Below are 25,026 nucleotides of genomic sequence, written 5' to 3'. Positions count from 1 at the left end.
TCAAAGCCAGGATGCTGGTCATTTGAGAGCCAGTGTTGGATGGGTTATGCATGTGGATGCTGACCTCTCTAGGAAGGAAATGGGGGTGGGCAGAGAGGGACCAATGGCTCTACCTGTTACCTGCTATTGGTGCTCGGTAACTGCCTCAACTCCCCAGACTGTGCGTCCTTCCAGGCCTGCTTAAAACTTGACTTATTCTATCAGACCAGCCCTGAATTACCCAATATGATATGTGCCACCTTCCCTTGATTCCATAGCATCTAATGGCTCATTACATGAGTTGAGTCAATAAACATTTGCCAAATTTAATATTTCTGTGAGACATCACTATTAGAAACTGTTTAACCTGGAACTATTGTTATGTGTCAGTAGTTTGGGCCAGTTGATATGCCTGTTCTGAAAGCAGTTTTGTCTAGACAATAATAAGTCATGGTTTTCATTTTGTATAAAGCAACAGAGTTTAGAAAAACTTTCCACACGTTTGTGCCAAAAAAGGCAAACTTACAGCTTTTTAAGTAGTCACTTAATGGTTTATCCTTGTGTTCACTGTCTGGCTATAGTCTCACTTTTCTGTAGATAAACCTGCAACATCAAATGAGATGCACGGGTTCCAGACAGATGCCTCCAATGTCTGGAATCAAGACAAATTATATCACTTGGCTGTCACAAAGAATGCCTCTTCTGACGTTATGGAGCAATTTGTTTAATGACACAATTGCTAGGCTGTGGAACAGATGACTGGCTCCTTTGTCGCTCAGAATTCCTGGGGCACTGCAGAGAGCCAAGCAGTTGCAACATGATTGGTGTGTCTGGGTACCTGCAGGCTCAGTGCCTGAGTGGGCATGAGGGGACCAGCTCTATCCTACTAAGGGCAGTCAGTCTGGTGCTTCTAAGTTGGGGTGGGGGGCTATTTTCTAGTGGCTGTGCTACGCGTGTTTTTGCTTGGCTGATTATTTTTAGTGTAAACATTCCAAGCTTGGGATGAACTCTTTAAACCTGTCATCTGCAATATGCTGATGCATGTTGTGTTTTGGGGTCCCTAAAGAGATGAGTGAGAGCCTCCCCACCTCCTAAGATGTCTCAGCAAAAACCCAGATCTCAGATGAGCTAAATTATAAAGGTAGAATAAAATGACTACTTCCTAACATGTATAAGGATGTAATTAGGCTGAGGGACTCAAAGGCATCTGTTTGAATTTTCTGGAATAAATTGGGAAAGCTTCCTGAACAAAGTGTTCCAAGAAGCTGGGTTATGAAAAACTAATATGCAGTCTAACATGCAAGAAAAAGGTGGAACACTACCTAAATTATTATTCTGGATCAAATTAAGGAATATTGGAAATCTTTATTTTTTTTATTTTATTTTTTATCTAAATATAGTTAACATACAGTGTTATCTTAGTTTCAGGTGTGCAACATAATGATTCAACAGTTCTATTCAGTGCTCATCAAGATAAGTGTACTCTTAATCCCCTTCATCTACTTTCCCAGTCTTCCCACTCACTTTCCCACTGGCACCCACCAGTGTGTTCTGTATATTTAAGAGTCTGGTTTTTGTTTGTCTCTTTTTTTCCTCTTTGTTCATTTGTTTTGTTTCTTAAATTTCACATATGAGTGAAATCATATGGTATTTGTCTTTCTCTGACTAATTTATTTCACTTAGCATCATTCTCTAGGTCCACTCATGTTGTAAATGGCAAGATCTCATTTTTTATGGCTGAGTAATATTTCATAGATCAATGGAACAGAATAGAGAGTCCAGAAATACATTCATGCTTTTATAGTCAATTAATCTACGATAAAAGGGAAAAATACGCAATGGGGAAAACAACAATCTCTTCAACAAATGGTGCTAGGAACACCTGACAGGCACATGGAAAAGAATGTAACTGGCCTACTTTCTAATATCAGACAAAAAACTAAACATTAAGCGGATTAAAAACCTAAATGTGACACTTGAAACCATAAAATTCATAGAAGAAAAGATAGTAATTTCTTTGACATCAGCTGTAGCAACATTTTTCTAGATGTGTCTCTGTCAAGGGAAGCAAAAGCAAAATTAAACTATTGGAGTCTTTCACTGGAGTACAAGGTATGCAAGAGGATCAGCTGCAGCGCTGAGTTTAAATGCCCATTCCTAGGTTCCAGCCTTAAAAATTCTGGCGCAGCGGTTTAGCGCCTGCCTTTGGCCCAGGGCGCTATCCTGGAGACCTGGAATCGAATCCCACATCGGGCTCCCGGTGCATGGAGCCTGCTTCTCCCTCTGCCTGTGTCTCTGCCTCTCTCTCTCTCTGTGACTATCATAAATTAAAAAATAAAAAAATAAAAAATAAATAAATAAATAAAAAATAAAAATTCTGATTTAATTGATGTAAGGTAGGGCCAAGAAACATGCACTTTAAGAAAACATTATAGGTGATTTCGATGTAAATCGTCCATTAGCCATTCCTTTGACAATCTTGGGTGTTAAATAGGAAAAGGTAACTGGTTTTTCTAAAATAGATGGTGGTTCCAAGAAAAGGAGTGATTTCCTGAGGGAAGATTTAATGGAAGAGCAGTAATTAGTTTCTACTTTAAAGCATGGGTGGAATTTACTGCTCTGATACTATGTAAATTTTAGTGTGAATGTGATCTGCATAATTAATGCTTCCTTGTCTTTGAATTTCTAACTGCTCCAAATCTTTTATTTAAAGAAGGGAAGCTAGGGTTGTCCTTCACCTTAAATTTTACCCGGGGATAGATTCATTGTACAGATATTTTTGCTGCTACTCAGAGAATACCTAGGACAGAGAATTCATAAATTCAGGATTTGCTTCAGCGACTGGAAGGTGCTCACAGCATTTTAAAATACAGTTCTCTTAAACGTGTTTTGAGAGCTAAACTGTAACTCGGGCCCATCCACAGAGTGAGGCATTTTCCACTGAGCCCACGAGGTGGCATTCTCCTACCATCCCTGGCCTCCAGCTCCGGTGAAAGTGCGCTTTCAAAAGCGAATCTGGGGAGATCCTGTCAGCATTATGGAACAGCCTTTTTAAAATTGTTCTGAGAACATGAGGAATGACAGTATACTCTGCCTTTTTTCCACTTGTTCCAGTCTTGTCTAAACGCTGAAGGTCACATTATCCTGTCCCAGACACAATGTTAGGATCAATTTTGAACACAAAAACAGGTGTATATGAAGGCAAGTGGAAAAAGACAAAAGAAAAAAAAAAGATTAAAAAAGGAATGACGTCTGAGAGTGAAAAAAAGAGAATCCTAATAAACACATAAATGAGAAACATTGAGAAGGAAGAGGAGAGCAGGAAGTGTGGCAGGTGGTGAATTCAGAGTCAAAGACATTGAATCAAATATCTCTTGCCCTTTTCCAAGGTCAGCTCTCAAGGTCGGATTGAACAGCACTTAAAGGGAATGTAGGCTGTGGTGTGCTGGTCCAAGTTCTAGGGTTTGGCTAACGAACTCAAAGCAGCCAGATTAATGGTCAGTTTTCTATTTTTCCCTCACAATCAACTCATTTAAATTCATGCACATGTCTGTGATCCAGTAAAATCTTATTGCTTTATAAGACACCACAGGGGCTGGACTTCTTGGAACTCTTGGAATCTATGGTCTCTGAATTTGGGGATAGCTTTGTGAGTCCCTGGATGACCCCAATGCCTGGCATCGTGCCAGTACTGGATCCTGAGGGATACCGGTGCTTCTCAGTGATTATGTTTGAACCTTCTCAATACCCTCTGCTCCACTTGGTGCTTTCCTAATTTCCAGAAGCTACAGAGCCTTGCAGGTACATCATATAGCAACACTTACTGTGAGGTGGCAGTTTTCATCCAGACTAATTTCGTGTGAAGCAAATGCCTTACATAGGCACATGAAGGGTAGAGCAAATCCACTCCAAAATGCAGATTATTTGAACTAGAAATGATGTTTGTTAATTATTATTATTTTTATTTTTTATTTTTATATTTTTTTGAAATGATGTTTAAAACGATTTTTGTTTTCTAAGCTTACAAAGAATATGGGGATAAATTTTGAACTCAGGTCCTAAACAAAGCGTTATTTGAAGCATTAAAGCCAAAATGAAATTAACAGTTGCACTTCCTAAAGCAGAATGCTCATTATCTCGCAGCCTGCTTTTGAAAATCTTCAGTAGCCAGCAAGATAAATTTGAGCACTAAGCTCAGTATTCAAAATAATCAATCTTTCCAGCCCTAATCCTTACTACTCTAATAGGACTAGTTATTTATCTTTTTATAAAACATGTATCTTACATAGCATCATCTACATTTTTTGGAAAATTTTTATATAAGAGAAACAAAGAATATTCCATCCCGATCGTCACTGTGGATTTAGGAGCTACTGTGATAGGACTGCACAGAGCAAATGAAGGCCACAGTTAAGGTTAGTTGTGAGTACCTATAAAGCTGACACATGTTACAAAGAGGATGGAAGCCACTCAAATGTCTGAATTTCTCTGTAATAGGTCTAAGCTAAAATCCAATCTTCCCAAATAAAAGTCACCCTTTCAGCTTAATGATAGACCATGTGGCTTCCATCTCTCTGCTATGAGTTCTGGGTTCTTTACATAGGGCTTATCTCAATTACCTGGCAGCATTATCTTGGCTCCATTCAATGACACTCTGATTTTGATCTAGGTAATCTACAGTAGGTTCAAATTAGGCTTCTAAAGAGTACATACACTCAGTGCATTAAGGAGAATCAGCAGCAAAGGCTGTGTTTTATTCTTTCTGGGGGAGGGGGAAGTTGTCTTGAGTTAATGGGATCCAGGGAATGTAATTCTGGTACAGTTGCGGACCTTTGAACTATGAACAGGGAAATCGTGTAATGGTTGGAGTTGTTTCTGGAATCCCAGGGCAATCTTTGTGCAGTAATTGGTACCTCCGGGTCTTGGTTCTGCTTTAGAATCACTGAGGACTCACTCATTAAATGACTGCATCTCCTAAAGTAGAATTTCTCTTGCTATCCCTTGCACAGAGAGAAGAAGAAAGTAGCACAGGGGATCAAAGGGAAGAATCTGAGTGCTGTCATTTGAAGAGGTCTTTTCACACTGTAAATGAACAATGCTCTCGCACTAATGTCCCTCTCTTCATTCTCTAAGGGATATAGTTGAGTAAAGAGCTTCTCCCTGTGGCTCCCTGGCCCTGGGGCTGTGACAATAGGGTGTCAAAAAAATGTGTGGCATCATTGGGAGAGGTTTCATAGGGGAGAAAACCAAGGAAGGCACAGAAGAAAAGAGACTCATGCAGGATCGGACAGTGAGTTAGTGGCTGAACTGGGGTTAGGATCCCAGTTCCCCAACTACATGATTAATATACCCTTTCTCCTTACTACATCCTCCCTCAGAGTCACGTATTTAGATATCCACTCATTTATGCCCTTATTTATTCAGTATTTACTGAAGAAAAATAAAGAAAGCTGTTATGGTTTCTCTGACAAGATGTTATGGATTAAGGTACAGGATCCAATCGAATTGAATCTTCAAAGGTTAATAATTGAGGCAACTGAGGCTCAGCGAGCTAATTTGCTTAGTTTTGCTCAGTTAGTTAAGTAGCAATACTGGCACTGGAATTCAACTCCTCAAACACAATTTTCTTTTTATTTTGCTTTATACCTTTATACCCTTGCCAATGCCCAACAGAGTGTCAGGGATTAGGAAGTGTGTGGTATTTACTGTACCTGGATTGAGGAGCAGTTTCTACAATATGTTAGAAATGTAAGATGTGGTTTCTACCATCAGTGAACTTGTGCTTAACTTGGAGAGAGATGCTATATACATTAAAATTTAAGTAAAACTGTAAGTCAAATGCATTATCAAATTAGTATATATTATTTTATGGAATGGAGAAATGTTGTCAGCCTCACAATGGATGCATATAGGGACTGATGAGTTAGATGGTATGGCTGGTGAGTAAGCCATCATTTGTTTTATTTTCAACTTGTTGACTGATTAACATGTATTAGAAGGGTAAATAGAGTTGGATTTTCAAATGTAGCAGATGTTTGAAGTCCTCTTACCATCTGCAAAACAAGATTTAAAGAGATGCTGCTCTATATCTTTGTGCCCCCTTCCTTTTAATTTATAGTTGATTCCAGAAGAATTGTGAAAGATGCTTAAGACTAGGAAAAAGAAGAGGGTTAATGAAGGAAAATCTTGATGTTCAGTACATAAAAATTCAAACTTGTCATCTTATTCCTCACAGTGTCTGTTGGCAGTATTGCCTTGTTCAGTGAATGGTATTCAGACTATCCCATTATTCCAGAAACCAAAGGTTATTGACTCATTCTGTAGCTCCCACCCCAAACTGTTCTGCCTACTTAGTAATTACTACACTGCCACCACTTTAATCTTACTTCTTTCACCTAGACTAGTACTGGAAAATACTCCCAAACAGTCCACCCTGGGACCGCATACCCCCTTCCTTGATATTTTCCAAGACTGCAGTCAGAGTGACTTTTCAAAATGTGATTTTTTTTCACTTTATCTCATCAACTTTCAAAACCTTTCAATAGATTCCCTATTGCTCTTATGACAAAGACTTTTTTTTTCAGTTTTAAAAAGTTTCCTCTTACTCTTTACATTCTCACACCACAAAGTCTTCTTACATACTGTCTCCCTTACCCATAAAAGTGTTTACTTAGTTACCTTCATTCTCAGCCCTTGGACGTCAGCTCAACATTTACTTCTTCAGCAAAGAATTCCCTGACTGCTCTCTGCTTATATTACACTCACACGCAACCATATACTTTTCCTTCTTTGCAGATGCAATCTCACATTTAACTTGTGTGATTATTTGATTCCCATCTGGCTCTCCGACCACTAGACTCTGAGCTCAGTTATGGCAAGAACCAGATCTGGTTTTGCTCACCATTGTATCCCATGCATAACACAATGTCCAAAACATACTAGGAAATCACTATATATTTGTTGAGTGAATGATCCAAGAAAATGGGAATATTCTGATTCCACAAATAAGAGATTAAAGAATGGCTTAACAAGTGTTTTCATGGGACACTGCTTTATACTGACAAAAGTTCAACATCCCTTTCAGCAGCACTGGGGATGGGTAAAAGCTCTTCATTGTACAGAATATAAAGAAATATTGGGAAGAATTACCAGTGGAGGCTCTAAAATCTATATAAAGAATATTGACAGTAGTAAAATGTGTGTTAGCAGGAGAGAATAAAGACTGGGTCAATGGACTGAAGGGGCTGTTGTACTCAACAATTACTGTTTCAATAAAAAACCTTTATCACAGTCTTATGGATGAGGGCAATCAGATTCAGATACATCCATAAGAATGTGATAAAGGCCCACAATTCTATGTTGGTTTTTCTGTATTTTGGATGATTCTGGAGGACCCACTGCAAAGAACATATGACTAGGTCCACATACTTTGTGTTACAGTTGAGGACAAAGTGACCCATGAGGGTTGCCCATACTCTCTTAATTTAGTTCAGCCATGTGGAGGTGCTTTTCTCAGACCAAACTCCATTTCTCCAAAACCAGAGGGCTTTATAAAGCTAGAGAGAGGTCTGTGGGCCCCAAGAGCTCTGAAATGGTGCAACACATGCAGATGGGTTTCTTTAGTAATACAGCAAATGCCAGTGTGATAATGTACTGGTCAAGCATGAGCTTCTTTTGCTGGAATTCTGATCAATTGTCTATCTTTGTCATGAATGTTTTCCTCTTTAGTAATATCTGCCTGATTATGGCAGCTCTGGGTACTCTGCTCTGGCTTGTACCCTTCTGAGTTCAGAGCAGGAGACTTGTTAATGAGTGATCTGATTGCCCTGGTGTCAGGAAAAAAAAAGGACCGGGAATCTCTGGTTCTACCTCTTGACTGATAGAGCCAAATCTATTCTATTTTCCTGGGAATGGCTTCTTCTAGATTGGCTATAAATTTTCAAGAAAGCTTAAAATAAGCCCTTTGTTTACCTTCCCAAATCACTTAACAAATGGTAAGTTGCAAGCCTTCAGTGGCAGACATGCAAATGAACAAGGCATGCTCACTGTCCTCAATCATTTTAACATCTGGAAGAGACCTGCAATTAGAAGGTTATGGGCCACAATTAAAATGTCAGAGAAATGAAGAAAATACGAAGTTGAGAATAAATATCCAGTTAGAACCAGAGGTTCATTCATCGTACATTTGAGATTTTTAAAAAAGAATGGTAGGATCTCATCAATAGGTGAAAATGAATAAAATAGCATCCTGCTGTTTGACGTGCCTAAGATACAGCTTGGAAGATATGTCCAGAGGCAACTCTAAATGAGGGACCCAAACTCAGGATCGTTATAGGTGTTTGAGAAAAAGGTTGGATTCATCACTACAGAAAATATTATTTTGGAAAAAAAATATTGTTTTGGTTAATAGAAGTGATATGGCTGCCAAAGAATAGGATTCAGAGAATACATTTATTTAGGGATGAAGAAAAGAAGAGACAGCCAATGGAACTGAATGAGGGAGTGGCAGAGAGCAGGAGGATGTTCCTGAAGTTCAAGGATGCTGGCAATTTAAAGTAGAAGGGTTTTATTCAGCACTGTCTCCAGATTAATGGGAGGCTGAAGAAATAAACAAATTTGGAATGGAGGCTACCAGCAAATATTCTCCTACTCTTTATAAATTCCACTGGCTTTTCCTTAAAGCTTCTGGCTAAAGGGCAAATGCTGCTACCCAACTTGTTCTTTATACAAGAAGCAATTTTCTCTTTAATCACCTTATATTTCACAGTTGCCTTTTAATACCAACAATATTTTCTGCTCTCCTAATGATCTTTAGAATGGGATTGTCAGGATTTCGTTGTCATTTTTGCAGCTCTGTTGGCTTCTTTCTCTAGGCACTGGCTTCCTTAACAATTTCTCATTCCTCCTCTCCCAGCGCATTGATTCTCTTCCCTCTGCTTATCTATGACCCTTTCTCCAGCATCTCTTGCTCCAAGGTCTTTTTAATGAACCTAAGATACACACTGCAAAGATTCAATTCAGATTATATTACTCTCACCCTTAAAAAAACCTCGATTGCCTCCCATTTTATTTTATTTATTTATTTTTTTTGCCTCCCATTTTAAAGAGAAAAGCCTGAGGTCCTTGGCACCGTGCTCTGAACTCACTCAGAGATATTATTTTTAATTAATTAATTAATTTTTTATTGGAGTTCAATTTGCCAACATATAGCATAACACCCAGTGCTCATTCCATCAAGTGCCCCCATGTTTTTTGAATGAATATCTTAATCTTTGTGTCCTTCCATACCAATCTGGTTTGTGGTGGGTCCTCACCTTTGTGTTCTTCATCACCCAATACAGCGTTGGAAGACACAGCTCCGCGTATGTAGTCAGCAATCAGAAAACATGGGCTGCATTCTAGTCCTTTCTGGAAAATGTCATCATAAGCATAATTTTACCTAGAAGTTTGAAACTACAAGCAAAGAAATTGTTATTCAGGAAAGCTACAGAGAAACAGACATAGCTTTAAAAGCTTATCTTGTGAGTGCAATTATTTGGGGAAGGTAACATCATCTGATCTAAACCAGTGGCTCTCCTAGCCTAACTGCACAGTGGTACCCATGAGGAGTATTTCACACCTACCAGTGTTAGAGCCTCATCCCAGACCAGTTCATTATCATTCCTTTCAATAGAGGTTCTCCAACTATGGGCTCCACATCAGCAACATCAGCATCACCTGGGGACTTGTTAGAAACACAAGCTCTTGGCCCCACCTAGTACCTTCTGAATCAGAAATCTGAGTGAGGCACTGTAATCTGGTCCAACAAGCCTCTCCAGGTGATTCTGATGTGTATGGATATTTAAGATCCACTAATTTTCAGTACTTAACTTTGACTTTCTCCCACCGTATCAAAGGGGGCACAGCGAGACATAAAAGAAGGTGAGCATTTCTCTCTGGCACCACACTACAACAAAATAGATCATTCGAACCCAGAGGGCTTCTATCCTTCACCAGTTTATATTGGATCACCGTCCAGAATGAGGGTGATCCTCCTGATGGGGCTATGACCACATCATCCTGGGTTATGATATCTTTCCCTTGGAACCCCAGCACTCAGCACAGTGCCCGGCATGACGTAGGTGTTCAGTAGCGGCAAGAAGAAATCTCTGAGGATAACTCAGGTTAACTGAAATAATTAGATATATCAGTTGTGGTGTATTGTTTCCTTAAGCATTCTTTTAAAAAATACCAGGGGATTATAAAACTCAGTTAAACAAATATCATTTATCATTTAACATGATTGGGGGTTTCACATGGCAACCCATGGAAAATCGATCTGTGCTGGAAAAGCCACAGAAACAGATCATAGCAGCAGAGATCAAACAGAACAAGGAGAAGGAATGCTTATATCGACTAAGGTGTGGTATGCTTCAGCAGTAACAGCAATACCTTATTTTGTTGTTCAGAGTAACTTGCCTTAAAAAAAAAAACACAACAGAATTTCTGATGTGGAAAGATTTAAGGAAGTAACTAGGTGAGGTTCCTTCCGTGATGGATAAGAAAAATAAGGCTCAGGAGAATCCTCCATGGTGCCCTGGCTGAGCAATGCTGTCCTGGGAACAGAAATTGATTTCCTGAAACTTGAGATGCAGGAGGCCATGAGCATGGGGATGATTACATGAGAGAAGCCCAGGAGTAGCGAACCAGAAGGCCAGGGCTCTTTCAGAGATCTTTGCTAATATTTCCTTTCTCCTGTAAGTGGCTTTCAATCTTTGAATTGAAATTCTGCTTTTCTTTTAAAAATAATTAAAAATTTATTCCTTATTTAGTATTCAAAGAAATCAAATTACAGTTTTTTGGTTTGGTTTCTGTTTTTAGCTAGTATTGTAGAAAGAGATCTGAGTTAAATACAGGATATTCCCCCTACCTTCCAGCCATCCATGTTTTCTCTTCTTGAGCCTTCAATTTGTGGTTTAAAGATAAGAACATAGATCATAGAACAGGAGAGCACCTATATAACCACTTATCCCACTGAGGAAAGTGAGAGCAAGAGGAATAGGATGTATCCAAAGTTTCATAGATGGAGTAATATTGAGAATAAGACATAGAGCCATTTCTCCTAATTCTTTCATCAGTGTCCTTTGAACCCTTCAGTAGCTAAGACATCTCCACTGGGAGGCTTGCTCATGGAGTAAGACACAGCTGAATGAAAGAGTACTGCTGCCCCACTATATGCAGAGAGACTCCACCATGAGTGAGTTTATCCTCTCACTTTTTTTAAAGAAATTATTTTTTAAGTAACTTTGACACCCAGCATAGTGCTTGAACTTACAACCCACAGATCAAGGGTCTCATGCTCCTCTGACTGAACCAGCCAGGTGCCCATCCTCTTACTTTTGATATCCTGATCATGGGGTTTTAACTAGCCTATTGTGATCTGGAGAGAAAACCCTTGAGATGGGCTTTCCAATCACTGCTGAGTCAAATTAGTTTTTGACAATCAGTGACTGCTGCTTATGATTCCTCAAGTCAACTCCACAACCCATTTTCTATTCCTATAGGTTATAACTGAAATCAAGTGGAGCAAATAAGAACTCAACAAAAGTTCACTCTACATTAATTTTGAATCACAGAACACTTGCTTCCTTTCCTGTCTGCCAAACACACACACAGGCATGCACACATACATGCACACACATGTGTTCATGCACATGCATGCACGAACACACACAAGCACCATCACAAGCCTGCCCCTATGGAAGTATGTGGTATGTGCAGCAAATGGTAAAGAATGTGAAAGCTGGATTCAGGTTGCCTGGGTTCAGTTCCACCTCCACACTTGACTTGTGATAAGACTTTGGGAAATTATTTAATTTTTCTAAGCCTTGTTTTCCTCATTCCACAAAAACCTTAGTTGGTCTCACAGTTTTGTGTGTGTTTCTGTGTTTAAAGATTGATTGATTTTAGAGAGAGAGAGAGAGCATGTGCATGCAAGCAAGGGGATGGGCAAAGGGAGAGAATCTTCAAGCACACTCCGTGATGAGCATGGAGCCCAACTTGGGGCTTGATCTTAGGACCCATAAGATCATGACCTGAGCTGAAATCAAGAATTGGGCTCACAATGGACTGAACCACCCAGACATCCCTATCTCACAGGTTTTAGGGTAAAATTGATGTCCTTTACCTGCATTGATTAAAAGCTAAAGAAGCTTCAGCTTCATGGGTTCCTCACTTGTACAGACCCTCCCACACTCTAGGAGGGCCCTAGTAATGTGTTCACATGTTCATAGATGTTTTGTAAATTTACAAAAGTAAGATATTTTGACCACAGTTGGGTAAGGTTGCAGACTTTTTCCTCTGTACCCTCCTTTGTCACTTGTTCCATGTGGAAAGACAGAAGAGCTGTTTCTGCCATTTTTTGAATCTGGTTAAAAGGAAGTTGAGTTGGGGATACATTTAAATTGGATTTAGTAGGATTATCATCATGTATGCTTACAGTCACTTCCAAGTAAACCCTTGTTTGCAATACTCCAGCTGCCCAGTGCTGACTTGCTGGGAACATGACATGGAGGTCAGGGCCAGATATTATATTGTGATTTGAAATTATTCCAGTGAAGGATCAATGGACAGAAATTAGTTTGGGGGAATTCTTCAAGTTTTACACCTCATATGGAATAGAAATCGAGTTTGTCTTTAAATCAAATTTGACAATATACCTAAATATTTACGTGACAATAATAATGATTAGTAAAGCTGAATTAAACACCTTTTAACTATTAATAAGCACAACAAACCAAGTTAGAAGCAAGATTGAATCATTTATTTTCTCTTTAGAAAATATTGCAAAATTGTTACATGAAGAAACAATGAGAGCACATATAGACAAAATTTATAAGGCATACATATTAAAGCTATATCTGGATGTTGTGATGACTAGGTTATATGTAATTCTTTTTTACAAATGTGTAATTTGGCCTGATTTCTTATTTTATTTTATTGTTTTTTATTTATTTTAAATACTGGCTTGAGAAGTAATTTTATATATTCTTGAATCAAGGGTCCCTCAAACTGTATAAGTTTTACACCTCACAAAACTTGACTGTGTTCGTACAATTGACTACTTGTGAGAGGTTGAGGAAGATACTTTCTGGGCTTCACTCTTTCCATCTATAAAGTGAATTAGGATGAGATTACTCCTAGTATCTCTAAGGATCCTTTTAGCTCTAAAGTTTTGTGATTCTGCCTTCTTGTCACGATGACTGGTGTGCTAGGGTCCCCAGATTGCCCTGGAAAAGAACTAGTATAAGAATGATGAATCAATGTCCTTTCTAGGAATTCCTGGAGTGGAACATATGGGGGGTTTGATGACAGCTGGATTCTCCAGTATTTGGTGATCTGAAGGGTACCATTTCTGGGAATTGCGTGGGTGATCAGAGTATTGCTAAAATGACTTGGCATCCTCAGGAAGCTTACAAATTCTACAGACCACTGTGGTTTGTTTCATTTAGGAAAGATATATTAATTCTCTCTTGCCATATAACAAATTACAAAACATTTATTGGCTTAAAACAACATCTGTGGGCAGCCGCGGTGGCCCAGTGGTTTAGCGCTGCCTTCGGCCTAGGGTGTGATCCTGGAGACCCAGGATCGAGTCCCATGTCGGGATCCCTGCAAGGAGCCTGCTTCTCCCTTTACCTGTGTGTCTGCTTCTCTCTCTGTGTGTCCCTCAAGAATAAATAAATTTTAAAAAATCATAAAAAAACAAACAAACCAAACATCTGCTTATGATGTTACAGTAGGTTGGGAAATTTGACCCAGCTTGATTGGGGTTTCTGCTCAAGATCTTACAAGACTGCAGTCACTGTCTCTCTGCTCCCCTTTGGAGCTTGAAGCTCTCTTCCAGAGGTCATTCAGGTTGTTGGGAGAATTCAGTTCCTTAAGATTGGAGGACTGAGGCCCCATCTTTGTGGATGGCTATCAGCCATGACGCTCTCAGGTCTAATAGGCTGCCCTCGGAACAATACCACATGGCCATCTCCATAGGCACAGTATGGCAGTCTGCTTCTTCAAGACCAACAAGAGAACCTTCCTGCTAAGGAGGACTCTTATGTAATATAACATAATCCAGGGAATGACTGTCCATCCTATTCACAGTCCCACTCATGCTTAAGAGGAGTGGATTATATATTAGGGGATAGAAAAAGCCACCCTAGAATTCTGCCTACCACAGAAAGAAAAAGGCAATATTTTTTGAGTTTCAACCATGTACTCCTTTATTTTTGTTCTTTTCTGGCTCAGAATAATTATGTGAGAGGCGCCTGAGTGGCTCAGTTGGTTTAGCATGTACCTTTGGCTCAGGTCATGATCTCAGCATCCTGGGATTGAGCAATTCATCCCGCATTGAATTCTCTGTCCAGCAAGGGAGTCTGCTTCGCCCACTGTCTACTCATGGTTTATCTCTCTGTCTCTCTCAAAATAAATAAATAAAATCTTAAAAAAGAAAAAAAAGAGTAAGTATGTGAGGCAGGCATGATTATCCCATTTTTCAGGATCAAGATACCAAGGCTTTAGAAATCAAGTAGTTTGCCCAAATGTAAGAAGCAAACTCTGAATTTGAATCCAGGTCTATCTCTCTTGAAAGCCTGAGGTCTTTGCAATATACCCATGACCTCAGGAATTGATTCCTTGTCTCACAGAAGAACATTTCATGACCTCTCTGAGACTAGCAGCTCACAGGGAACATACAACCATCTCAGGATGTGTCCTGTCTCTTCTAGGGACCAGGTTTATATATATATATATATATATATATATATATATATATATATATATATATATATATAATGTATTAATGCATAAGACACAGCTGAAATGATCAGCACTGCCCCTACCAAATTTTTAAGTTGTCCAACTTTCAATTTTCAATTTAATTTAGCAAATGTTTCTTGAACTTTCCATGTGAAAAGCAGTGGGGTACATAAAAATAAATCAGAAACATATTCTAAACCTGATTTTACAAAGAATATCCCAGCAGAGCATATGGAACACTGAATGCAGTTGGGAGACCCGGCTCAAGTGCCTTCATTTACCAGTCACTTCAGCTTTTTAATTTTTTTAAAAGATTTTATTTATTTATTTTAGAGTGAGAGAGCACGGGCAAGCACACAAGTTGGGGAGGAGTGGAAGGAGAGATGGAGAGAGAGAGAATCTCAAGCAGACTGTGGTGAACGTGGAGCGCAATGTGGAGCTCAATCCCAGGACCCTGAGATCATGATCTGAACTGAAATCAAGAGTTGGACACTTAACTGACTGAGCCACCCAGGCACTCCTTACTTCAGCTTTTTAATCCTCAGTTTTTCCTGCTGTTTAATTATCTTATAAGGGCATTTATGAGGATCAAATGCAATCATTTATAGGACAATATATTGTTAACTGCAAAGTATTGCCATTTGGGTTTTATAGAGTAATACCCACAGGCTATTCAAGGGAAGCACGAGGGAAGTGATGATTCTCTTCAACTGGGTGGATTTGGGAGTTTCCTTGGATGAGGTTGAATTTTTGACTGGGCTCTGTGTCTCAAGACCCTTTGAAGAAAGTTGGGCTTATGTAGAATGGGGGGAGTGCTTACAATTTGATTTGACCATATTTATGGAAATAACTTTGGGTATTGAGTCATTTCCATTGTATCGCAGACGTGTAGTTTATGTGCAACTCTGATCCATTTAATTACTTAAATTCACTGGAGTGTCTTGCTGTAACTGCAGTGATGATGACTTAAGTGATTTTTAACATGAAGAGCCCCTCCCCCACAACATTTCTAAGCACATTTTAAAAATAATTTCCAAGCTCAAATTAGTTTTCAAAGAGGGTTTAAAAATTATTTCCTTCTTAATATCTTGCCTAGTAAAACAAACAAAACTTCTTTCCCTTTGAATAATTAGGGTGGTATCTATGCAAGTTAGACAATTTTTTAAAGATTTTATTTATTTATTCATGAGAGACACAGAGAGAGAGAGAGGCAGGGACACAGGCAGAGGGAGAAGAAGGCTCTCTGCAGGGAGCCTGATGAGGGACTCAATCCCAGAACCCTGGGATCACGACCTGAGCCAAAGGCAGATGCTCAACCACTGAGCCACCCAGGCGCCCCTAGACAACTTATTAATGTAGAAGCAAAATAAAAGAAATGAGTAAACAAACAAAACCAATTCTGTGTTTTGTTTTGTTTAAGCGTGACAAATAGAGGTTTTCTCTCTCTATTTTTCTTCCTGGAAGTACTAGGAAGGGCTTCTTGGAGGGAGTGGTTTGGAAGAAGTGGGTACTGGGATCCGAATGGGCAGAGAGGAAGGAGAGGCTGCCCAGGTCAGGGGACTAAGAAGATAAGCAAGGTTGTGCATTGGGGAGAGGATGCTCTCTGGCAAAGAGAAAGGGATAATGAGTCTTACCTGCATAGGATCTTGTGGGCAAAAGATGCTTCAGTGACTTATAGGTTAAAGCACTTTATCCATCATTCTGTAACAACCTGAGCAGGAAAGCAGGGAGCATGTGCGTATCCCCCTCTTCCAGGGAAGGCAAAGGACGCTCAAGAAATGCTTAATTTGACACATGAAAAAGTGTTTAGATGTTTTGTAGACTTTCTGGTTCCTTGCTCTTTCCCTCTGCCACTTCTCTGATTATGGAAGGCTGGAAATTATCCTGGGGAAATAATAGTTCTTTGAGTACAAAAATGACAAAAACAAGATTTTAGGAATATTATATTTTAGGAATATTATTTAGGCCTAAAAGAAGAATGTGAACACCAGGGGAGCAGGGCTATTTGTCTTGTTCATGGCTTTACCCCTGGTGCCTCGTGGGGTGCTTGTCCCCAGGTGGTCAGAAAATTTTGTGGAATGAATGAGTGATAAAATATTGTGGTACTGAAAATCCATTTTCGGATGGTCACATTGATTTTTGTGGGATCCTATGGTGGACTGCTAAGGACTAAACTTTTCCCCTGGCAATTTTTTTCCCCTAACAACATGCTTTTTCTTTGTGATCTCCCATACAAATGGGAATCCTGACTCTTTGTTCCTTGATGCTGTTGTTTGTCATCTTTTGATTAGAATGGCTATTCTTAAAAAATTAAAAAAAAATCCATGAAAGAGAACCAGTGTTCTAAGTGAAATTTAAACAATTGATGTTGAGTAATTTACTCAGCGCTTCCAGTACTGTGGACCACAACATCTCCCCTCATATACCATGTACTCCCATGCTGGCTGGTCCATAAGGTTCTCTTTCTGTAGTAACCTCTCCTCTAGGTCCACACCATCACCTGTTCATCCACATCCTAGGTCTTCTTTAAAAATAACATGTAGTGGGGAAAGGAGTTTCTGGTTACACTTAAAACTTGTTCATTATAGAAAGTGTGGAAAATATAGAAAAATATGAAGAAAACTTAAATCTTTCATAGAGTAACCAAATAGAGATGAGGACTATTGATATTTGCTGTTTGCACATCTATTTGTATAAGCTTATAATTCTCATATGTACATCTATATGATAATGGAGGCACATATTTCCTATATGTAAACTCACATATAGATTCTCATACGTAGATATGTATGTGCAGTATGCAGTTTGAAATAAAATTGAGACCTATGAATGGTAAAGTTCAGCATTTCACATTTTCTCTGAATACTGTAATTCCATTTCCTTTTTTATTTGATTTGGTGATATGATTTTTTAAAGATTGTTTCATGTTTGTGTATGTAGCATACTTTTAAACTCTCTTTGTTTTAATGTTTAGGTTGTTACCTTTCCACAACATTTCTTACATGTTCCAAGTTGTCTTGTGAAGTGATTGAACCCATCTTACCTCCTACCTACTATGCATGCCTCACTATTCTTAGCCAGTTCTAATCTTACCTTTTGAAAGCATGACCTGAGAAAAGCTCATTTTAAATTGTATTAAGAAGGTGCCGGGATCCCTGGGTGGCGCAGCGGTTTGGCGCCTGCCTTTGGCCCAGGGCGCGATCCTGGAGACCCGGGATCGAATCCCACATCGGGCTCCCGGTGCATGGAGCCTGCTTCTCCCTTGGCCTATGTCTCTGCCTCTCTCTCTCTCTCTGTGACTATCATAAATAAATAAAAATTGAAAAAAAAAAAAAAAAAAGAAGGTGTCTTATTTTTTTAAGGCCTGGCTTTACTGTTGCCCCTTCTTCCATCTGAATCAAGATTCCCACAGCACTTTGAACGTGATTGTAATTGTTTATTCTGTGATATGATTCTTTAATTAAGTTTTGTTATCTCCATTTGATGCTCAACTACTTGCAGGCAAACGTCATAATTCATTTGTATATCTTTTTTTCACACCTGGGGCGGGATCTGGAGCATACTGGTGTCAATAAACATTGAAAGTTGGTTGCTGAAATAAGTCCTTTGAGGAATGGGAATGAAGGGTGAGAGATCATAGGCAGGCAGACTGTGCTGCCAGGTGGGTGTTGGGGGAAGCCTGTGTAAGGAGGGAGCAGTGAGAACAGAAAGGAGGCAACAAAGAGACAGCGTGGGGATGACATCGAGTGAGGCGTACCCATGTGCAGACGTGTGGGCACTGTGCTCCAGGTTATGTGAAGGAGAGGTTATAGTCAAAGAGAATGCTCAATGCTCCTGTTTGATAACCCAGTAGAGGTTAAGGCTGTTACCTGATAGCTGGTGGGACAAGTTAGGCCAGTTTGACCTATTGAGTCTAATGTTTCATCAAGATTTCTAGATGGTAAAAAGACTAATCAAAGTTATACTTTTCAACAATAATATATTGAGATTCACATATGTAAATAATTTATGGCCTTTATGAAATCCAAAAAGTTTATAGTCCTTTTAAAATGAGTTGAATTGTAATTGGCTAGGACTCAGGCTAACGTATTTAGAGGTGACAGAGATGTTAAGATTAAGGGAAGGAGGTATTAAAGCCAGAGCTCATTCTGGTGGCAGAGGAGAGGTCTCAGGAGGTTGTGACGGTCCATCAGTGGAGATTTTCAAGAAACACTTGTCATTTGATGAAGAGTTGGGCAGTTTGGACTTCCAACTCCAGGATATTATCAGAATTATGTGATTCTATCAGAATTATTTTCTGTTCAGCAGGTTTTATATTTTGAACTGTCACATTTCCCTTGTCATTTTTTATCATAAAAAGTAGGATAATGGGGTAAAGGCAGCATCTTGATTTTTATCAGTTTTCTAGGCATAATTTACATTAGAAATACAGGAATAAAGTGGTATATACTTTTAAAATTCCCTTTCCACCTTTTCTTTTAATATAGTCTTACCATCAGGGAATAAAGTTATTTTGCTTCTCCCCTTTAGCTAAGATCTAATCAGCTCCTTTCTTTTGTGACTTGCAAGAAAATCAACCTGATACAAAGCTTAAATTGAAACTTTTCACCTTACTGTTTACAAGTACCACCGGTTTCTCTATTCAGGCCCCAGCTCCTATGAAAGTCTGATATTCATTGTGGGTGGTACAGGCAGTGTTTGCCTTTGTTAAAGTGATCCAAGTCATTTCTCCATCTGGGTCTCCTTTGTGTTGGAGTTCTCAAGATAACTCACGTCATCATCTTTTCCTGTGCTCCTCTGGCTTTCAAGGTTTCTTCAAACTAATGTCTGGTGCTTGGGGAAAGCAGTTTGACTCCGTTGTAGCTTGGTGCTGGCAGGCAACCTCAACTATCTCTTGAAATAAAGAAGTGTTTAGTGGAATTTAGAAATTATTGATCCTGAGTGCAGACTTAACCATTCAGAAAACTCAGAAATTCAGGTAACAAATATGCCATGGAATACTGGTTATGGTGTAGAAGCAGGTTTTTAGATTCTGTATCGATATACATCTTGTCTTCCCTTACCTGTACTCACGAAGACTCATCTAGCACTGCCCTCCTGATAGTGTTTTCTATTAAAAGATAACAGTTTTCAAAATGCTTTCCTTCTTTCCCCCTTTCATTCAGAGCCAAATGCATTACCTTAGACCTAACAATCTAAGTGAATGAATCGAATACCTTCTAGCCAACTTGTGTATTGCTCTGAGAAATAGTTATGTATTGTACAGTAACCATTTAGAGAGTGGGAATCAAAAATTAAGTGGAAAGATAGAGTTTAAAGTGTTCAGGCATCTTGTTTCAAGGAATGTTCCAGTCCCTTTAAAAAAAGATTAATTGTGGTAAAAAAACACATAACATTAAATTTATCATCTTTACCATCTTTAAATGTTCCACTCAGTAGTGTTAAGTACTTTCACATCGTTGTGCAATGGGACTCTGGAACTTTTTCAACTTGCAAAACTAAAACTCTATACCCACTGAACAGCTGTTCATCCCCCCTTCACCCAGCCCCTGGAAACCACCATTCTACTTTCTGTTTCTCTGAAGTTGACTGCTCTCGGTGCCTCACATGAGAAGAATAATTCAGTTTTTGCCATTTTGTGCCTGGCTTATTTCACTTGGCATAATATCCTTAAGCTTCATCCATGCTGTAGCATGTTACAGAATTTCCTTCCATTTTAAGGCTGAATAATATTTCAGTATATGCATATATCATACTTTATCTATTCATTCATTCTTTGAGGGACATTTAGGTTGCTTCTACCTTTTGGCCATTGTAAATAACGCTTTTATGAGTGTGGATGTACAAAAGGAGGGCTGATTCTCAAAGTAATTATAATACCTCCCCAATGGGCTCATCTTAAAATTGCTATGACTATTTGATAAAAATGGCATAGTGGCAGCTGAGATAATTTTATTATTATTGAAAATCTCTGTGTGGCTTTGAAGAGGGCATCTGGAATATCTGTGCCTAGGTATATGTGTTTGTTTACTTACTTGCTGCAAAGAATATCTTAAATGCCTTTCATCTCACTTTTTCTCTTTGATGGTATTTTCTGGTGCAACACACAAACAGTATTTTTTCAGAAAGTATTAACAGATATCCTCTCAAATCTATAAATATTATCTACATTAACTCATTTATTAAGATCCACAATCTGGGATCCCTGGGTGGCTCAGCGGTTTAGCACCTGCCTTTGGCCCAGGGTGTGATCCTGGAGTCCCGAGATTGAGTCCCACATCAGGCTCCTGCATGGAACCTGCTTCTCCCTCTGCCTGTGTCTCCGCCTCTCTCTCTCTCTCTCTCTCTCTATCTCTATCTCTATCTCTAATTAATAAATAAATAAAATCTTAAAAAAAAATCCCAAATCTATCCTTCTTTCCAAGCTGGTGTACTACAGAGGACTAGCTCCTCTTCCCACACATCACGACTAGTCTGTTCTTCTTTTAAGTAGCCCTCACAAGTCTGCATTTAAGAAAGTGTTACTGTCTTTTATGATTTAAAATGATTAGTCTGTAGGGGCTGCTGTAGCTAAGAGATGTTTTAGGTTTCACCAACAGGTGAGCCTGTTGCCAGCGTCTTTTCCCATCTCTTTCGATGATCTTGGATATTTCAAACCAATTTTAATTCATGAAGTCTTTTCTTTAAGATTTATTTATTTATTTTAGAAAGAGAGCATAAGCAGTGGGAGGGGCAGAAGGAGAGGAAGAGAGGAGGGTGGAGAGAAGCAGGCTCTATGCTGAGAGCAGAGCCCCACGCAGGGCTTCATCCTAGCACCCTGATATCATGACCTGCATGGAAATCAAGAGTCAGATGCTCAGCAGACTCCGACACCCAGGCACCCCTCAATTTGTGGAGTCTAAAAAAAATTAAAAAGCATTTTGCTAGATGTTTGGGATTAGGTAAGATAAGCATGCTTCCTGCCCTACAGGAATTCATGGTCTAATTGGGAAAGCCACTTTATATCAGTATATAAATTAAAGTGTATAAAAATGATCCAGGCAGCTTGAAGGAGAGCTAATAAACAGTAGGAATCCAGAAAGGTGTCAAGAAGGAGGTGACATATGAATTAGGACAGACACAGGAGAGGTAATTTCTAACTACCACATGCAGAGACGTGGAGGTTTTTAAGGCATATGAAGTGTTCGAGGGAACAACCTCAGTTTCTGTCTCTAAAGTAAGGTGCTGGAATAATTTATTCCTAAAATCCTTTCTTTTTTTTAAGATTTTATTTGAGGGAAAAAAAGAGAGAACAAATAGAGGGAGAGGGAGAAGCAAGCTCCCTGCTGGGCAGGGTGCCCGACGTGGGGCTTGATCCCAGGACTCTAGGATCATGACCTAAACCAAAGGACAGGTGTTTAACAGACTGAGCCACCCAGGTGCCCCTGAAATCCTTTCTTATTCTTCCTGTGAGTCTGTAAAGAATAAGAAGTATTGGCTACCAATTTTCCCCTCACATTTTACTGTTTCAGACTTTGACAGTTTCACCAGGTTGAGGAAGTGTGGGATGATGCCCAGATTTGGAGTTCTTTCTACCATTTCCTGAAACACTGTTCAATTATGAGAATAAAAGAGAAGATTCACTGACAGAGTTTAGGTCCTTTCTATGGTGCTAATATTCCAAGTAGTGTTTTTTTCTTTTTCTTTTAAATTTGATACTCTGAATATTTTGCAATTTTAAAAGGGAACTCTCTCTGAATTATTTGTTTGGAAACTCAGAAGTGTAGAAATCAACATCGTTATCAGAGAGGTTGTTTCCATCATAATTTGTTCCTCTTATTTCATACACATGAACTCTTATTCTCCCTTATTTCATTCCCCCACTGCTTCCTTCCAACACACATTTAATTAGAACGCCTACTTCTAAATGAGGAAATTAGATTCCCTGCTTTCTAGGAAATCATAATCTAGTAGAGGAGATAAGACATGACTAAGACACATATCAACATAATGCAAGGCAGAAGGCTGTCTTTGCTGTGAGAACGCCAGAAAGCATCCTCGACATACTGCAATGAGTGTGTGTTGTGTGCAATGATCTGTGTGTGTGTGTGTGTGTGTGTGTGTGTGTGTGTGGTGTAGGGAGGAGTCCTGTTGGGAGTTCACAAGAGAAATCATAATTGGGAAGAATCTTAAGGGACTTGAGAGTAAGGAAAGCATTTTCCACCTGACCTAACTTCCTACAATAGCAGCATCCATTTTGGTTGGAAAAATGCAGATAAAGTTCTAAGACTTTCTTTGTGGCTAGTTACCTGAGTATCTTGGCTCTGTTCTCTGGACTAAACAAATATAAAATTAGTGGGCACATTTTTCAGATGGCATCAGGCAAGAGAGAAAGCTGTGTTCCCCATACCTCTACTCTGCAGGTGGCTGTAATAAGCAGCTTTCATTCTGCTTCTTGGAAATAACATGGAAGGATTCTGCTCCCTTCTGGCTGAGTCTTAGTTACATTGATGCTCTGTCAAGACTGTACCAGCAAGTGCAGTTTAAAAGCTGTATCAGTATCTCCTTTTCCATTTTTTCCCCCTCAATGTGGTACTTATACCTCCTTTTACAAGCACATACTATTGGGGCACTAAATGGAATGATGTGAAAACCACTATACTATTATTCATATTCTTTCCCAAATGAAGGAAATGCCCATCATATTGATTAGAATTAACTTTGGATTGTGTTCCTTTTTCCATCCAGATAACCCAAATTATAGATTGAAATTCCCATGCTGATTTAAAATATTAGTTGTGCTTTTATGTTTATTGAACACTGAGACTGTTAGACACTGCCACATTTGTTGTGCAAAAATATTACACTTACTTTCACCTACCCTTCTAGCTCTCTACAATGTTATTGAGAAGTTCAAGGTGATCACATTATAATAAAAACAGCTACCATTTACTTGATACATACTATGTGGCATGGACCATGCCAAGTAATTAACGTGTTTTCTCACTTATTATTCAAAATAATATTAGTATTTTTATTCTTATTTCTAAGGTGACTATCAAACAAAAAATAATTAACCTTAGGTTCTATAACTATTTTAAAAATTTAAATTTAAAATTGGGATTCTGATTACAAGTCACACGCTCCCCTACTCCCAAGACATTTGGTTCTTTTGAATCCTAATACTTCTTATGTAAGTGTCTCTCTTTCAAATAAAGCTAAAGATAAAAGTAAGTGTGTACACTGTCTCTCCAGTTCTTAATATAGTTACTGGGGTGTTACCATCTTTCCTTTGTATTACACATTTTTATCTCCTACAATTCTGAAATCATTTAGGAAGTTAACAAGGCCTATTACTATACCACCGTCTGAAATGGGGTCATTTCTGGGGTAAAATGAAATATCTGTTTGAGTAGCTATAAAGATTTCTAAATTTGAAGCCTAATATATTTTCAGTTGCTTTAGTCCACTTGTGTTGCTATAATTGAGTACCATAGAGTATAACTGGGTAGCTTATAAACAAGAACGATTTACTTCTCACAGTTCTGGAGGTTGGGAAGTTGAAGCTCAGAGTGCCAGCACGTTGGATGTCTGGGGAGAACCTGGTTTCCTTTTCATAGTGCTACCTTCTAGCTATGACTCACAGAGCAGAAGGGAGGGACTAGAGGCCCTCCGGGATGTCTTTTATTTATTTCATTTTTTTAGAATCAACATCCAAAGTCCCCACCCCAAACACCATCACATTGGGCATTAGATTTCAAAATAGGAATTCTGAGAGGACACACACATTTAGACCACAGCCTCTTTCCAACTTCCTGACTCACCTTTTAACTTACACTTCCATTTGTTCAATTTTAGAAAAACAGAGAAGGAGATGTATTTCCTTTTCCTCAGAAGAAAATATTTTCCAAGCAGACTATGGAGGTTACCAGTCTACTCCTTCCTTTTATAGCTGAGATGACTGGGGCCCACAAAGGGGAGGAAAGGCCTGGGGTCTTAGGGCAGGCTCATGATAGAAGCCGTACCAAATCCAGATCTTACACTACTTGTCCTGTGCTCTTTTTCATATGTGACTTTGGGAAAGCCTGTGCACATTTATATCTGTTTTTCTAGTTATGTGGCCACCCAGAACTTCTCAGTAACATTTGTTGAGGAACTATATAAGAGTTGGTGAGAATATGTGTAACACCTTAGAACTTGCTCTGTTAGAGATTCGTCTCATATGTTCTTTATGCTAATTTATATATATCCATGTAAGAAAGTAGTAAGGCATTTCCA

The 25,026-nt window shown here is 39.0% G+C and overlaps 1 protein-coding gene across 2 annotated transcripts in view; it reads left to right on the top strand.

The window, feature by feature from the left end:
* Nucleotides 1–25,026, top strand: part of FGF12 (fibroblast growth factor 12) — a 543,042-nt gene that overhangs the window by 250,298 nt on the left and 267,718 nt on the right. The window lies entirely within an intron of this gene.

Source organism: Canis lupus, chromosome 34, assembly GCF_003254725.2.
Source record: "Canis lupus dingo isolate Sandy chromosome 34, ASM325472v2, whole genome shotgun sequence".
NCBI lineage: Eukaryota > Metazoa > Chordata > Mammalia > Carnivora > Canidae > Canis > Canis lupus.
The sequence above is the reverse complement of the archived record's forward strand: the minus strand, read 5'-3'. Positions and strand labels throughout refer to the sequence as shown.